We start from the raw sequence: 7,688 nt of genomic DNA on the forward strand, positions 1-7,688 counted from the left end.
TCTGAGCTAACTGCTAGTGTCTTACGATCCGCCACGCCTACTTCGATCAAAGGATGCAGGCTGCTTGTCAGTACCGCGTATTATGAAAAATACAGCTGGGGGCGGAGCTTTTTCTTACAAAGCCCCAAAGTTATGGAATAGTCTTCCAAATAGTGTTCGGGACTCAGACACAGTCTTAGTGTTTAAGTCCAGGCTAAAAACCTATTTATTTAGCCAAGCATTTTTATAAATAGATTAGCCTTAGGTAAAGGAGCAGATCTGGGGGACTCATGGACGTAGAGTATTATGGTGAACTGGTATGTTTGGATGCTGTCTTCAGGGGCGTAGCAAGCTTTTCAAAAGTGTGGGGGATGAATGTGGTTTGTTTGTTAACAATAAAAATGATGAATACAATGACGAAGGGTACAAAAGGTATTAACATACAAGATATAAAAAACTTTCAATGTAAATGAGTGATAGTGATACTAGAGTGATACTAAAACAACCTCAGAACACACTTGCTAGACTTAGAAGATTTAGAATCAGAAATGCTTTAATAATGTCAGGGAGAAATTATTTTGTTACTCCAAATATACAGACAACATTTCATACAAACAACATACTGTATATTCAGAACAAAAATATAAACAACTATGTACATATATAAATGCAACCAACAACAACAACTGACCAAATAATATATGACCAACTATATCTCTCATTTAAAAGAACCAGAAGTGCTCTTTCTGCTCTCCTTACAAGAGACAAACTTCTCAGCAACCTTTTTTCTGTTTCCCCTGTCCAGCTTGTCTTTATGTACATGGCACACAGCGACACTGTTGAGGCGAGTTTGGGTCAGTGAATATTGAAAAGTAATACAATGAAATAAATGCAAACAGCATCTAATGGCAATAGGCTACTGTTGTTTAATGTCAACATTATTCAACTTTCATCTCTCAACTTCACTTACAGGATTTCTCTGAAAAAGGTGTCAATCTTAATGATACTGCGTGACAAAAGGACAGTGGTAAGCTTGATAGTGGCATGGGTCTGACAGGACTGGGACTGATACATTTTGCTTACTTGCTGATAAGCAATAAGTAATGAAGATATAAAACAAAAAAAAAATCCTCACAAAAAGCTTTTTCTAAATAATAATAATATAAACAAAAGTATAATAATATAAATAATAGTATAAATAATAGTATAAATAATTTAATAATTTACTGTTTTTAAACATTAAAATAATATTCTTCCATAGTCAACAGGTATGCAAACTTTATTTTTACTTTACTTTAAAATACATTATTTTTCACTTTTTTCTCCTCAACAGATCCAATCAAACACAACAGGCAGGTCAGCTAATGAACAAACAATGCTCAAAATATCAAAATCAATTGCACTGGCAATAAACCCATAAATACATTACTTTACATTGTCAATTTGTCCCTCCTCATCAATTTCCCGCCTTCTTCATCACAGTTAATTTATGCATTGATGCCACACACATAACCGAATTTAGCTCAGTTAGCTACTGAACACTATCCCAATTAGCAATTACCATTAGTCTAAAAAACAAAATATAATACAGAAAACATTCGACGTGTCAACAAAACATAAACAGAACATCTTCCCAAACATATATCAAGCTTATTTAAAAACCTCAAAAGCATAAACATTCAAAGTAGCTGGAAAACGGAGATGTAAATAATCATAACAATCATAAGTCCCCGCCTCCTCTGCACGAGCTGACCGATAGATCTAACACACCAAGAGAGGCGGGACTTAAGGCAGAACAGCCAATCATCAGCCAGTGTCATGTTTAGAGGGAGGGGAGAGGAGAGCTGAAGTGAGCGGAGACACAGAGCGGACAGAGAAACGGAGGAGCGAATGCCAAGGTGTTTGTTCAAAACTGTGGGAAAACTGTAGAAAAAGTCTGGGTGTTGAACCCTCTCACCGGGAAAAAGTCTGGGTGTTAAAACACACACATTCCCCACGGGTGCGACGCCCCTGGCTGTCTTCCCCACTCTCATCCCCCCTCATGTCTGTGTTTCCCTCTGGCTCCTCCCTTTTAGTTATGATGTCATAGTTAGTCTCTGCTTGCACTCTACAGTAAATATACATTCACATTATACATTGTGTGACTGTTATCTACCCTCTTCTCTCTCTACCTCTCCCTCTCTCTGCACGCGCTCTCTCTCTCTACCTTTCCCTCTCTCGCAGGTGGCCCTGATTGAACATGCTGTAACGTTCGCCAGGATTGGGCGTCCTTGGATCTGCGCGTCGCCTTTAGGGGGAGGACAAGAACCGGAAAGGCGCGCGCGCGGTTGTGTTGTTTTCATGTGCGAAGTGTTGGCTTGTGTGTGTGTATAAAACTAGAACTGTTGGGTCGCGCCAGTGTTACTGATCGCTTGTGTGGTGTGAGTTTTGTTTCCCTTTTTGTTTCTGTTAGTATTTGTAAATATTGTAGATAGCTCATTTTGGTTTGTATATACGTTGTTTATGGAAGCAGTAGGGTTGGGTGCCATTTTTGTTTAAATCACGTTTTCTCCTGTTTTGTGTTAGTTAAGGAGTTAGTTTAGCCCTGTGTTTTTGGTTTGCAATTTTCCTTTGTAGTTTAGTTAGTTTGTGGGAGGAGATAGGGCAGGGTTTTTGTTTATTGTTTTGGCCTTGGCCCAACCCAGGGTTCCGTTTTTCGTACGTCGCTAACCCAGTTAGCCGGATTTGATTGTTGTGGATTTGTCCTGATCTTGGATTGTTTCGTTCTTCGATGCGCTTCTAGCATTTGTTGAACCGACTTAGCCAGATCGTAATTATCACGATGATCTCATCTTAGATGTGTCAGTTTATTTAGATGTGTCAAGCGACGTACAAAGAACGGACCCCTGAAGCCTAGAGCTTCCGGTGTATGTGTGTAAATAAAAAAGGAAAAAAGACAAATTTGTTGTTTAAGATTTTATTTCTTATTACGTTCCAGGCTAAAGCTAACTGAACGGCACAGAGAAATGACACTGAAGTGTCATTAGAAACCTAATAATTTGCAGTGGTTTATGATATAAGCTCCTTTACTTGGACAATAATCCATATCTATCTATACAGTCTTTTACTGTTTACTTTTTTATTATTGTAATGAAATGTTTTCTGGTCATTATTTACCAAGTAGTTAGCATAGTAGAAATTATTTGTGTTGGTACTTTTTTTTTCTTGTCATCCTACATAGTTCTGAAAAAGTTAGAACATGTAGCTTTAAACTGTCTTAGTACAGCTTTACAATAGATATAGGTGATCTCCAAGCTCTCATCTGCAATCTGATAGGGGAGGGTAACTTCACTTCAGTGTCATTTCTCTGCCCGGTTCAGTTAGCTTTAGCCTACAACTTTGGTCAGTGCTGTACGGATTATTCTCCTTCTTCCTACCCACAGCACTGCCACCCCTAACAGCAAGGGAAGGGTTTATTAACCCTGGACTCTTCAAGTAAAGCAAGAAATGTAAAAACAACTGTAAGAAAAGAAAGTAATTTTGTATAAAGTAAAGGGAGAAAAAGTAAAAATTGATCTGTCCGTGTGTGTGTGACACAGACAAACTCAATTATGCAAGGACCCGCTCCTCTGGACATGTAATGACATCCAGGCTCAAACCCTGAGTCTTCCACTGTTGAAGTCCCAGTGTGTGGCACACTCAGAAAAACACACATGTTGGGGGGACACTGTGGTTAGAAAAGACCATCTATGCTGAATAGAGGACATGGCCACCACAGCTGCAAGATGTTTACTGTATCTGTTCAACTTCTTTAGACACAGCTCAGTGGTGGAAGCTTCCCTTCTGGCCAACACTCCATTGCAGAGCTTGGTGACCAAGCCCATGACCTGAAACCCAAAGTCGTTTTAGTATTGAGGTCAAAGTCCACTTGCCTTGCGTTTGCAAATTTGAAGTGTCTGCCTTTATAGTAGCGACCACCCTGTCTACTATGTTCTGCAGACAGGGTGATCATACTCTTAAGTTTCCCTCAGGACTTTTGTAAGAGCTAAAATATCACACCTTAGATCTGGTCATTTTAGAAGACTGAAATCTCCCTGCACCGTCACTGCCTTCTGCCATTTCTTATCATTCAAAAAAAAAATTAAAATAAACATGTTGCGTGCTGCGTTTGCATCAGACTGATGCTAGCTGGATAGGATTTACTGTAAATTTTCAAAATTGTGATAATCAAACACTGTTTTAATGATAATTAAATTTGAAAGCATATTACTAACCTTCAGTACATTTTACACTGGTTTATCATGAAACCAGTAATCGTCCCATCCCTAATTGTGATTCATATGCTTTGTGGATAGTATTTTGATGAGTTCATTAGTTTGCATGATTGTAAAACCCCAGTGAAGACTTGGCCTGTGTAAAATCTACATCATTACCTAGTAAAAGTATCACGCAAGGTATTGTTGCAAATATTCACGCACTTCTGATTTTATCCGGTTGAACAATTTTGCCATAAATATAGTTATAATAGACTTGGCTGTCTGCAGTTTTACATGAATCCCCTCTATGCCTATGGTGTTTGATTGGTAGGCACACAGGCTCTTTAAGCCCATACATTTACACTGTGCAATATTCTTTTAGATGACCAGAGGAACGCTGCCTGTGCAACTTCTGGTTCACCTCAACTCAGTTACTCAAGGTATTATTAAAATTTTACACTTGCTAATGTGAAGTCAACACATTAATGATACAAAGCGAATAAAGAAGCTGGATGAATTTTGTTTTTAACAAGCAATGTAATAAAATGTCATGTAATAAAAATAATCAAACTTGATTGTTAGAAGATCTAAATTCAATTATCACACACTTTTTGTCTTTTTATTTTTTGTTCAGGTTCCCGTGTTTCATCAAGGCGGTGTGTGAAGAGACCATGGTCTGAGGAGGAGATAGGAGCTGTGATGAAACACATGAGGTCTTTTATTGAAACCTGTGTCACTGTCACCAATGAGCAGTGTCTGAAGTGCCAAGAAAAGGAACAACCTGTCTTAGAGACGAGATCCATTCAAAACATTTGAGTTTCTGTACGCAACAGAGGCTTGGCCTTTAAAAAGCATTTAAATACTAAATACTAAACACATTTTGGACAGCCTGAGCCTTTACCTTTCTAGGCATGTTTTAAAGGTTCCTGTCATGTGTTCAGAAATATTATAGATAACTTCATTTATCTTGTTCACAGGCAGTGTTTTGTTGTTGTTTGTTTTGCTATGTGGTTAGCCTTAGGATCCATGTTTATTTCTCTTTTATTAATGTTTACAATGCTGTCCTATAAGGAATTAATTCTCGAGGTGAATCAAATATATTTCAGTGATCCAACAAATGTTGTGTTGTGTGTTAATAATGACACCTGAATTATTTTCAACATGTCTAGCTTAAATGCAGATGAGTTAAGTGTAGTAGTCAAACATAATGAAATCAACTAATGAGCTAAATATACTAGATCCTATTCGCAATCTCCACAAAACAAAAAAAGAGCATCGATCAAGCGTATAGCATCAGATCTGGCAGGTAATGTTAGTCAGCTGACTGTTAGCTGATCACGGCTACCTACAGGAATACCACATCTATCACAGCGTACTCGTATTTAGCTCCTCAAGTCAAGTCAAGTCAAGTCGCTTTTATTGTCACATCACGTATCTGGTACACTGGTACCATACATGTGAGTGAAATTCTTACGTGCAAGCTACACAAGCAATAGTGGTGTACAATTATAAGAATAAATATACATGGATAATAGAGAAGTAAAATATTGTGCAAGTGTTATTAAAAAAAAAAAAAAATATATATATATATATATATATATATATATATATATAATTTATAATAAAAAAAAAAGAAAAAGTAAGCATAAGTATACACATATACACATACAGAATATACACACATATACACGTCTATGTATATATACACATACATATATATATATATACATATATCTACATATACACAAACACACATATGCATACATGTATAAACACATACACACACGATTGTGGGAGTGTTTACTTGTGTATAATGTATAAGGAATGTCCGCAATGAAAGTTGTGCAAAAAGGCAATTATGTGCAGTGTGGAGTGCATAAAGTGGCTTAGTGGCTTAGTGACATTGTGGAAGTGACAAGTGGAGACCTATTGGTCAGTGTTCAGTAGTCTGATGGCCTGATGATAGAAGCTGTCCCTCAGCCTGCTGGTTCGGGACCGGATGCTTCCATACCTCCTGCCTGACGGGAGCAGTTTAAATAGGTGGTTACTGGGGTGACTGGAGTCTTTGATGATCCTCCTCGCTTTCCTCAGCACCGCTTCCTGTAGATGTCCTGGAGGGAGGGAAGCTCACCTCCAATTATCCTTTCGGAACACCGCACCACTCTCTGCAGAGCTTTGCGGTTGTAGGCGGTGCTGTTGCCGTACCAGGTCGTGATGGATCCAGCGAGGATGCTCTCGATGGCACAGCGGTAGAAGGACCTAAGTATGCGGGGGCTCATGCCAAATCTTTTTAGTCTCCTGAGAAAGAAGAGTCGCTGCTGCGCCTTCTTCACTGTTTTGTCAGTATGAACTGACCATGTGAGATCCTCTGCTATTTGGACACCCAGGAAGCGGAAGCTGCTCACTCTCTCCACAGCAGCGCCGTTGATGATGAGTTCCTCAGTATTATCAGCTGCTACTGTATTTTTCTCCAGAACTCATGTCCCCTCCTCCAGCTCCTCCTCTTCTACAGTCAGGACTTGGTAAGTAAAACAGAACTCCATAATACATGTGCTGTTGGGGTTGAGTTCGTCCTAGTGGATGCAAGCGTGTGTGTGTTTATGGTGAACTGGCCTTATAGAACTTATGTCCTTTTAAAGCAGGTTATACTTTGTGTGTGTGTATAGTGACATCACTGACCTTGTACACCACACTGTCCTTATAGGCCGTGTTACAGAAAAGTCTTTACAAACCACCAGAAAGTCTGAAAAAAAGCCTTTTTTTATATCTCGGTTGTGCAAAGAATATCTTTTAATTTTAAGTTGTGTATAGGTTCTCTGATTTTTTTCATGATTTTTGATATGTTTTTTTGTAGCTCTAGCACCACTGGAACCCAGTGTCCCCACAACCCTATGCCCAGTCTGATTTCTGAAAAATATCACAAATTGTCCCTCTAGCCCGACAAACGGGTATGTGTGTGTGTGTGTGTGTGTGTGTGTGTGTGTGTGTGTGTGTGTGTGTGTTTGTTGTGTGTGTTCGTTGTGTGTGTGAGAGAGAGAGAGGAAGAGAGAGAGAGAGAGCCTGTGTGTGTGAGTGTATGCGTGTGTGTGTGTGTGCGTGCGTGCGTGTGTGTGTGTGTGTGTGTGTGAGAGAGAGAGAGATGTCAGGATGTAACTGGTCACACTGCATTAGAGCTCTCGGGTAAGAAACACTAGTGCTTCATTCTTACACACTTTGTTCTGTATTTAGTTAATAGTGGACGTGACTCTATTTATCCTGTATTTTAAGTTACAGTAAACGTGTGTCATGCTTTCGATCTGCTGTCGGGAAATTAACTGTTTGTATTTAAACAACATTTTTATATTTTTACTTTTGTTTCTGAAGTAAACTAAATGAAAAGTTATTTTACTGAGAAATTAAATTGAGTCAAATCTACATCAGAGTTAAAACTGTAATATAAGATTGTACACATGTTTGGACGTGAGTCCTTGACGT

General features: G+C 38.8%; 1 protein-coding gene across 1 annotated transcript in view; it reads left to right on the plus strand.

Annotated features, from left to right (window-relative positions):
- The first annotated feature begins 7,361 nt into the window (after positions 1-7,361).
- LOC128534660 (myelin-associated glycoprotein-like) overlaps positions 7,362-7,688 on the plus strand; it is a 61,122-nt gene continuing 60,795 nt past the window's right edge. The window contains exon 1 of the mRNA XM_053509109.1: positions 7,362-7,394. The gene's annotated coding sequence lies outside the window, so the exon portion shown is untranslated. The remainder of the gene's footprint in view (positions 7,395-7,688) is intronic.

The sequence above is a fragment of the Clarias gariepinus genome, chromosome 12, assembly GCF_024256425.1.
Source record: "Clarias gariepinus isolate MV-2021 ecotype Netherlands chromosome 12, CGAR_prim_01v2, whole genome shotgun sequence".
NCBI classification, from domain to species: Eukaryota; Metazoa; Chordata; class Actinopteri; order Siluriformes; family Clariidae; genus Clarias; species Clarias gariepinus.